Genomic DNA, 10,952 nt, shown 5'->3' with positions numbered 1-10,952 from the left:
GGAGTGTGAGTAAAGCATACTTGACTCTCTATTTATAATTTATCTCATAGATCTTAAACGGACATAAGCCCAATAAAATATAAACAACCTTACTTAATATCTGATTAGTTATTTATAATTTGTTTATGAATATCTTTAATTAAATATTCTTGATTATTTTATCTTCTACTTATCAATATTTTTAATTATTTTATATCTTTAACAAGATATCTTTGTAACTATACATACGTATATCTCGTAACTATATATATGCATTTAAAAACGAATTATATATGCTACCATTCCAATTCGGATTCAAAACCACATTGCACCAAATAAAATAAAACATAATCATCAATAAACCCTTTATTATACATATATAATTCTGATAGGTTAAACTTCAGTCGAAACAATGGGATTCAACCCTTCATAAAGTCTACAACACAAACTTACCTGCAAGCAGTCCACTTATAAGGGATTCTAGTTGTGTTAGCGTGGAGGGCTTTCTGAACATCAGGCCTGTTGTAGTAAATCTCTGCATACTTTTCTGTACATGGATCATAGCCAGACCAATGCCTAAAAGCCTGTGAATAAATCAATTTTCCATAAGCTCGTACGAACAAGATTATATATCATATATACAAAAAGAAACAACACCATACGATAAATTCAATGTCAACTATTTAACCTTACACAAACATTCAAAATTTATTTTCGCAAAAATTTATTTAACCTTACGAAGTCGATTTCTTATGAGAAAAATATGTTTCTGATTCCCATATTTTTCGCAAACTTTATTTTGATTTTTATATTACACATTCATAAATTAATTTTATAAAATTATACGAATTTAGTTATTACCTCAACTTCATGACAATAAAAAATATCACTAAATATACGTATAAAAAATAATAAAATAAAATATTTTCAAAAAATATAAAAATAATTCATCAATTTTAAAGTAGAGAAGACAAAAACACATTTAGCTTTTTATTATCTGTTGCCCTTAACTTTAAATAACCAACTTATATATATTTTATCATTGAATTGTTTATATTAGTATTGAAAATTAAAACATACTTTTATATAATAATTCTTAGGTATGCTTGGGTTTTGTTTTAAATATCTATAATATTACTTTCATTTACATACCTAATAAATTAAATATCATTGTTGAAATTATTTTTGTCATCTACACTAATTTTCACTGGTACAGACAGACCTTCTTTGCCTCAGCCTCTCAACAAAACAAAAATCTTTAAACACAGTAACATAAATTGTTTTTTTAATAAATATAGGACTTATATATATGGTATCTTATATTACATAATTGTATGATATTCTATAATTATATAATTCAAATATTTCAAAATTATATAAACTTTAATATTTCATAACTACCCATCCCAAATCTAGAAAATGTTGTAGTCATGAGAGTCGTTATTTAAAATAAGAAAAGATAATTACTATAGAAGTTAAGGGTAACACAAATGGTTAGAGCAAATTCTTGTAGATTGGTGGTAATGTGTTTAATTCTTGTTGTGTGCATAATATATGTTTATGTCTTTTATTATTTGTTTTATGTGCAACCGTGATGTGTATTAATATTTATAATAATTTATGTTTGTATTTGTTTAACTATAATTTTAAGTATTTCTGTTAAGTCTTATCATAGAAAAGCAGAAGATATTGTAAGTACATTTTTGGTGATGAAAGTTGTAAGGACCTCATTTTAAGTGGTAGGGACACCCACTCCTTGGCAGTGACATTATTCACTCACTTTGCAATCAAGGAGTCACGGGCCAACTCTTCTTCACGTGAAAAGAAACACTCTTTATGGCTCCACCCATTGTTGCCTTCTATTTAAAATTGTTTACCTCTTCTCCAGCAAAAAAAAAAAAAGTGGCGTGTGTGGTGTCTTCTCCATCTAACAAAGACGGCAGTTTCCTCTTGGTCTTGTGTCTCCCTCCAGAAAGTGAATTTCCAGTGTCTCAATAATCAAACACGCATGCTACCTTCATCTCTTCTTGGCTGTAGGAAGGTTGTGCATGGAGAAGAATGTTCACAGCCAAGAGAAGAGGTGCAGCAGCCACCTTTAGAGGAGAAAACGTTCCAGCAACAAGCTGGAAGTCTCACGGCCCTGGTCCAGCTGAGTTGGAAGAAGAAGCACACGGCCATGGCAGTAGAGAGCAGCAGCAGCACGTTGATGTAAATTGTGCCTGTCACGGCCTCCATTACAGCATGCGCGGAAGAGAGCTGGGATGTGTGTGGATATGCCACCGTGAAGAAGGAGGAACACAGTGCTGAGATTGATTCAAGAATTCACAAAGGAAGTCTTCAAGAGGTAAGGGGAGTTGGATTTTCTGGATGTTGATAGTGGTTGCATGAGTAGGATGCTGGAAAATTGTGGTTGTATGTATGGTTGGACTGAAATTGATGTGTTGATTCATGTATGAAATCTTGTGTGTTTTGGAATTGAAGGAAATTGAAATTTCATAGCTTTTTAGTTATTTGGAGAGGAAGTGAGGTAGTGATTTTGAGTATTTGGGATCTAGAGTGTTATTGAGCCTTTGGAACAGTTTCACCCACTGTATTATGACTTGTTAGAGCCATCAAATTGATCAAAATAGGTGTAAAGTGGTAGAATTGGATTTTGAGTATCTAAGTTGTCAAAATTGGTGTTTTATGGTTGAATTTGAGTATGAATCCCTTAAGAATTGAATAAGGAACGGTTACAATCAATTAGGTAAGTCCAATCTAGTATAAAACACGAATTAAGGGTGTTAGAAGTTAATTAAAAAGGGTTGAAAGTGGCAAGAGAGGTTCTGACCTCAAATCTGCAGAATTCTGTATTCTGCAGAATTCTGCATCAGGTCACGCCCGGGCGCCCCACTGTCGCGCCCAGGCGCGAGTGGCACTGGAAATGTCGCGCCCAGCATGTCGCGCCCGAGCGCGAGATGCTGCGGAGCGCGTTCGTCTGAGCCAAATTGGACGTTCGTCCAATTTGCTCGACCAAGCGTTCGGCCTTAAGTTTCTGTGAGCGTTCGTCCTTCACTTCAACTTATGAGCGAGCGTTCGTCCAGGAGCGTTCGTCCACGTTCGTCCAAACTGAGTGTTCGTCTACCTTCGTTCAAAGTAAGCGTTCGACCGTAGCGTTCGTCCAAAGACGTGTGCGGCCTGTTACTGTGCACTCGTCCGCGTTCGTCAGTTTTCGTCCAAACCGAACGTTCGTCCAAAATGATCAGTATCGAGCGTTCGTCCAAACAGTGAGTGAGCGTTCGTCCGAATATTTGAGCGTTCGAATAGTTGAACGTTCGTCCTTAATTGAGTGAGCGTTCGTCCAATAGTGTCCAGTGAATAGTACTCGTCCCAAATAGTATTTTACAAATATGTTGAATTTTAAGTTCCTTTGCTTTTAGATTGAATTATGTGTACCAATGTTTGGAATATTATCTATGACATGAATTATGTGAATGTATGAAATATGTTGGAATTGTTGGGATAATATGGTAGTACCTGATTATTCATAATTGGGGTTAAGGTTCAATGTAACAGTAAGTTATGTTATTTAAATATTTCGGTTACAATTTATGAATATATGATCAAAAGTGAATGATGAACTATATATGAGATGAAATGAAAGTATGAATGATTAAATGAGCGTTCCAAGGAGGAACGACTCAGAATTTGATTATTGAGAATATGTATGACTTCGTGATTGAGCACGTTTATTCTAGTTATATATATTATTGAGAATATGTATGACTTCGTGATTGAGCACGTTTATTCGGTTGGAGGTGGTACATACACTATGTTATTTACTTGTAACTTCGTCGGTCTTTTTAGCATTTTTGCTAGTCTCACGCGTGAGACGGAGATTCGAGTGTCACCTTCTTCTGCGCGAGGAGGTGAATGTCTCGCCCACTGACTTCGGCTCGTGTTGAGTATAGTGCATCGTTACGCGTAGTATCGATGTTTTTACTCGTTAGTCCTTGAGGAGTCGGGGAGATAGGTCTGAAGTCGCGATGGATGACGGCTCGGGTCGCCTGTTATTGAGAGCAGGTTATGACGACGAATTACAAGTAAACGACATCAGTTTATGAAAGACTAGTATGCAGTGTCATTTGAAGGATTGTCACGTGATCCTGTGCAAATGGAGGAAGAGATGGAAGATCGAATTAGAAGGATTCAAGGTTATCTTTGCAGTTGCGTGAGTACTCGTCCTCACGTAGAGGGGGTACGTCATGTGTGGGAACGGCAGGAGGTCCTAGTCCTAGGGTATCTGGACAGATAGGACTAACCTCGGGTGGCAGCTGATGAGAGTTCCAGTTACTACATCACCCGAGTGCACGAACACCGAAGCTACACAGAATTCATACAAGTCCGGACGAGTCTGTCTATGAAGTAACGAGTCGGTCTATAAAGTAACAAGTCTGTAGATGTTAATTTATCATGTTTGGATGACTTTTGCATGTTGTATGAGTGGGAGGAATTATGGTTTAATGAATATGCTCTAATTGTTCTTTTATACGAATCTAAGTATGATAACATTGAATTTAACTGTTCTATCTGTATAACATGTTTTTATATCTAGCTCACCCTTGCATTGTTTTTGTTATGTGCTGTTTGGGTATGTTTCTTTGGCGATGATCATCCACTTGGATGGGAGCAGATGTTGTCGCGGAGTTTCCCTTGGATCAAGAGCTAGAGGTTGCTGATTTTGCAGAATAGTCTTCTTAGAATTTTCTTGATTAAACATTTGTAGTGTTTAATCCTTTCAACTGTTCAAGTTTAAATTTTCAGTTTCTTTTATTTCTGGATGACTGTAATTTCACATTTAATTACACGTCAAAATTCCGACTGTTCTCTATATTTGAATGTTAACGTCCTTATTATATAATATTGATTATTATATAATCGGGATGTTACAAAAGTTGTTTTTGGTAGGGAACGTGAGATTCTAGAAATTTTAATATTATAAAAAGATATACTAATGTGATTAACTATTTAAATAAATGATAAAATAGTTTGTTATTCAATTAGAAAAATAATTATTAGGTATTATTATTAGATAATAATAAAAAAATAGAATATATTATTTAGGGACTTATCTAATCAATTAAAATAAAAATATTAAGATATAATTAATTAAGTAACATAGAAAAATAGACTCAATTTCAAATCATGACTAAGGCTGAAAATTAATAGGTGGGTCAGTCTACTAGTCTCCTCATAACTTCATTCGTACCTCAATTTAATTTGGCCTTAATAAAGCATAAAGAATGCATTGCCATAATAGTGTTGAAATTAATGACTATGCATATTTTATACTATTCATTAAATAGAAGTTGTTATTATAGGATTTTGTATATAATAAGAAAATTTATAAATAATCATTAGTCACCAAAAAATAATAATTAATCATAGTGATAATTTATATATTAATTTATAAACTAAAAGTTATTATAATTAAAATAGTTTCTATTATAAATAAAAAGTTATAATTGATTTGTGAATGGATATCTTATTAATATTTGTTAGAAAACGTACAGTGAAATATTTAGAGTGAAGACAAAATTAATAGGGGTGAATTAGTTTGTGTTAAAAACCACTTTCTTTTAACATATTTTTATTTTTAAAATTTCTTTAACGAATCTAAAAATTAACTTTAAGCAAAAGCAGGTAAACATAAAGAGTAGGAAAGAGAAGTTTGCATAAAGAATTTTATACTCATTCGGATCAAAAGATACTCAGTTGTTAATCTTTCTTAAAGAGTGATTAATCAATCACTAAAAATAACCTAAGAACTTATACAATCACAAATAATAAGGTTAATGATAGAAAACACATCCTTCAACACACAAAGGATGAATAACATCTCCTTTGACACATAAAAAAACTCTCCTAGCAACAACAGACACTCAATCATATAAGACATACTTAGTGAAAGTTCTCGCTCTACCCATAATAGATTTTTCAAAGCTCATTTTTCACAAACACCGAGAGTTTCACTCAGACACACAACTTTAATACTCTTAGTGAAAAGTTATTTAGATTTAAGTTAAGTATTTATAGACTCTTACATTTGAAAATTAGGTCAGAAAACTAAGAGTCAAGTTCACAACTGCTACTGATAATCGATTATCATAAGTGATAATTGATTATTCCATAAGTGTTTTCAAATAACAAATTATGAGTTTTCTACTACTTAGGTTCTACCTATTGACTCTTGAACTACTAAATTAAATACAATACGCAAATTACAAGACTTTAACAACTAAATTCTTAAGATTTTAATGTATTTCTTGAATCCAAACATTCTTTAAATCTTATACACTTCTCCATGAAACATCATGTCAAAATCCTTTATTGAAGCAAGATGTTTTTCTTCTTCTTTTGCTAACAATATTAGCTACCAAGGTTTTAGCATTGCGACTTTTACATTGCAAGTTATACTTGTTCTATCGATTATGCTAGATAAAAGAAATATGTGGATAAAATATTGTTTGGCAAAGAATTACATGAATAGGTTGAGGCAATATTCTACTCGGCATCCATGAATGCAGTAACATCACTTTTATACATATCATGCATGAGCATATTTTGATTTGCAGAAGACGTTGGGGTCACTCAAGCATATTGTGTTATCGACAAGTATGGTTTACTTGGGTGTATTTAATACATGAGTGGGGTTAACTACTTGAACTTATTAGGTCGATAAGTAGGACGTACTTAGGCTTATTTAATATGTGGATGGGTTAGCCATTCAAATTTATTGTGTCGTGGAGTAGATTATACTTGGGAGCATTTAACATGAGAGAGTGGTTAGCAACTCCGATTTATTGTTCCATCGAGTAGGTTATACTCAGGTGTATTTAATACGTGAATATTTTTTATACGTTAGCGCATTTAGACGCTTTTATACTCTTATGTATTTCAATCTATGGATATTTTTTCAATTATTGACGCTTTTATACGCTTTTATACTCAAATGCATTTCAATCTATGGATGTTTTTCAATCGTTATCACTTTTAGACACTTTTAAGTAATTAACGAATGTGTTTCCATCCAAGCACAATCGTATTAGCTTGCAGATGTGTTGTTATCCAAGCTTAGATGAAGTAGTTTGTCGGGTGTGTGGCATTCCATGTTGTTTATTGCAATTTTACATTGAGTTCTTCAAGTTCATATGCTCCATTTTGGAGTGAATCCACTATGTGATAGGGTTCATTCCAATTTGAGGTCAGTGTGCCTCCATGCCTATATTTTCTTGAATCACTAAGGTTGTGCCAAATTAGGTCTCCTTTGTGAAAGATACATTCTCTAATACGTGTATTGTCACGTTGTCTACTCGATTCTTTGTAGCTTGTTCCACTGAGCTTCTTTCTATACCTTGTATATGAGGTTGAGATTGACTTGTCAACTGTCACCATTATGAATTTCGTCAAATTTTTGTCTTTTGCATGAGACTTTTTCGAACTCAACGAGGAACATGACATTTGCTCCATTTGTGAGTTGGAAATGAGTTTCTTTTGTCAACGATTAGAGAGTGCAATGATATTCTCATAATATAATCGGAATCTCATTAGCCTAAAAGGCCTTTAATATAACTTTGTTTGTTGCTTTAGTTTGACAATTGATTTGTGAATGCTCTATCAAACTCTAGAAATTCTTTGAAGCCTTTGTTAATGAATTGTCAATATTAAGAATGAGAGCAAAATGGGGTAAACATGCTTGCATACAACATTATCCCAAAATAATTTGCATTTGTTATCTATTTAGTAAAATAATTGGTCGTCACTATTAAAAATTTTAAAATCATGTTCGAAAACTAGAAATAAAGCGAATTTAGAGTATATAAATCTTTATTTTATAAGTTGATTTTATAGTGTAACATCCCAAAATACAGTAATCACCATAAATTAGAATAAAGTACATTTAACAGTAATCACAAACAGTCTTTGTATAAAATCAGATTCATAAAAGCCTAAACGGCATCAGTACAGGGGACGCTTATAAACGCACACAAGGAAATCCAAAACGGACGTTCTTATATGCACAAAACAACGTACGCAAAATAGGGGGATACATGATTAAGACGAACGGCCTTACAAAATACTTGGCCGAACGTACTTTAAGCACTAACATTTACAATTCCTATTCTAATGAGCGCCTCTAAGGCTCGGCCTTCACTTCAACCTCTACCAGATTGGCTTCATCCAAATTTTCTTCTTCCAGCACTTGCTCAAGGGATTCACCACCATCTGCTCACATCCACAACGGATGATCATTGCATTTGGACAAGACGGATATACATGAACAGTAGACAACACAATGGAAATACAAGGGTAAGCTTATAATATTTAATTTATACAATCAACACATACATTTACATTTCAACACCCACATACAGCATGTGATTCATCAATTAATAATCATAGAAAAATGTAATATAAGACAGACCGTCCGGACTGTATGAACCATGTAGTTACAAGCGTCCTTGCACCCGAGTGGTGTAGTAACTGATCATTCCCCAGCTGCCACTCGAGGTTAACCCTATCTGCCCGAAGTACTCAATGGACTAGGGTCTCCTGCCATTCCCACGCATGCATACCCCCTTCTACTTGAAGAGGCGTATCACGGAATATCAGGATGGACTGCGAGGCTTAACTTATCCAGGTTCATACTTTACCATTCAATATTTCACACATCTGAGACGTTCCTCCTTGAAACGCTCGTTAAATCCACTTCCAATGATTCATTCAAAATATCATTCGCCCAAAATGACCCGTTCTCTTTATTCACATTTTCATTCTGTGTTCCACTCTCTTAACATTAACAACATGCATCCTTTAATCAAATAAAACGAAAGTATTTCAGTTCGGTGGACCATACGTTTCTGAACAAAAGGAACAAACTCTTTTCCATTTACGGACGTTAAGAAAACCTAACATATTTAAACGAGATTGAATTTAGAAGATCAGAATAATACTTAGAAGATTTGGAGTACAAGAACCTTAGGTTGAATAAAGAGGATAAATACCTTACAAAATGGCTTGGATAAATAATCAGAGTAATTGTAAATCAGAAAACAACACTTACTGTCAATGACCGAACGTTCCATAAATAACTGTGGACGAACGCCAGATACGTTCGCTCAGAATTCAATAATAAGGACGAGCATTCAGTTATAAAACCGAACCCTGCTTGGACGAACGCTGGGTCAATGACCGAGCATAAATCAGAGCGAACGCTTGGTATAAACCGAGCGCTACTTAGGACGAACGCTTCGGTATAAGACCGAGCGCCAATTGGGACGAACGTTCAATATAAGGCCGAACGCTCGGTAGAACGAACGTTCGACATAAGGTCGAACTACATTAAGGACGAACGCTCGACTTAAGGCCGATCGTCTTTGATGGACGAACGCTCGACTTAAGGCCGAACGTCACGTATTTATAAAGTTTCAAGTATTTATCTATACTGAGCTGAACCGAACGCTCATTCACAAAAATGGGGACGCTCGTTCTCGAGCAGAATTCTTTCCAAATGAAAGAATCCCAATCTAAGTTATTTTAATGAAAACCGAACGGTTTAAGACCGTTCAGGGACGAGCGTCATTTATCAGTGGGAAAGAATAAAATTCCAGATTTTCTCAACCTTAGAAATTTTCCAGATTTCAACATTTCAGCTTTATACTATATTAATTCAGATGATTCTCAAATTTATGAACTTTTAACATGAATTCCAGTAACTTCATATTCAACATCAAGATTCAGATTTACTTCATACAATTAAACATCAATTTTTCATACGTTCCAAACCAACATGCAGATTAATAAAATCAGAACCCAGATTCCATAGCAGCGGTCAACCATACAACTCAAACATCATGCAGTTCATACATGCACCATAACAGTGATCAATCATACAGCTCAAACATCATATTTTTCATACATACAACTTAGATTATACCACATACAGTATAAATTAAACATATAAGCTTCCCTTACCTGGATTGAAATTCAAGCTTGTCCTAGATGTAAAATAGCTTCGTCCAACTACGTTTTGCTCAGGTTCTTGACTCTTCCAGAACAAACTCTAACTACAGATTATAGATCACTCAGTATACAAGCTTGCATGCAACTAAAACCCTATTTTTCCAGAAACCTAAGGACGGACTACAGTAACGGGGACTTACCAGGTTGGGTTCAAATTCTGTTCGGTCCAAAATGAAGATCACAGCTGGACGAACACTTCTATGGTGCAGAATTCGTGATTGGAGAAGAGGTGTGAGTTTTACAGTAAAGAGAAGTTTACTGGTGCAAGAGAGAAGTTGGAGAAGATGAGAGGTTTGGTTTTTTTTTTTTTTTTTCTGAGGAAGAAGATGAATGGTTCAGGTGAGTGGAAGGGTTTTCGAAAATTCATTTTTGTTCCTTCTCATTCCAGACGAACTAGCGTCTCGCGTGATGACACCTGCACTCCCACTTCTGCCTTTAGAATTTCCATCGTGACAAGTGGCATGCGTGCATGCAGCGCTTGGTGCGTTTTTAATGCACTGAGTGTGTGACGTGGTGCGTGTTTCAGAGAATGATGGGGCTCGGTTTCGGTGCACTGCAGGGAGATTTAAAAGCAGATTTGAAGAGGGATTTAATAAGCATTATAGTGTGCACTAATCTGGTTTAACACAGAATTATTATTGCTAATTATATAGGGTTTTACATTCTCCCTAACTACAAAAATTTTCGTCCTCGAAAATTTAGAAATTACAAGCAAATAAGTGCGGATACAAATCCTTCATTGCACTCTCCACTTCCCACGTTGAATCTCCAGTCTTAGCGTCCCACACTATCTTCACCAAACGAATGTCCTTCCCTTTGTGTAGCTTGGTGCGTTCTTCTTCAATGCGGACTGGTTGTAGTTCCAACGTTCGGTCTGGACGCAGTTGAATGTTTTCCAGCTCCAAGACATG

The 10,952-nt window shown here is 34.9% G+C and overlaps 1 long non-coding RNA gene across 1 annotated transcript; it reads left to right on the top strand.

The window, feature by feature from the left end:
- Positions 1-1,785: 1,785 nt before the first annotated feature.
- LOC148202851 (uncharacterized) lies at positions 1,786-4,849 on the top strand. Its single transcript, XR_015784758.1, has 2 exons — positions 1,786-2,323; positions 4,652-4,849. It is a non-coding gene; the product is annotated as an uncharacterized LOC148202851 (long non-coding RNA).
- Positions 4,850-10,952: the final 6,103 nt, after the last annotated feature.

This window comes from Vigna umbellata, chromosome 3, assembly GCF_029865625.1.
Source record: "Vigna umbellata cultivar VRB3 chromosome 3, Vumbellata_1.0, whole genome shotgun sequence".
NCBI classification, from domain to species: domain Eukaryota; kingdom Viridiplantae; phylum Streptophyta; class Magnoliopsida; order Fabales; family Fabaceae; genus Vigna; species Vigna umbellata.
The sequence above is the reverse complement of the archived record's forward strand: the minus strand, read 5'-3'. Positions and strand labels throughout refer to the sequence as shown.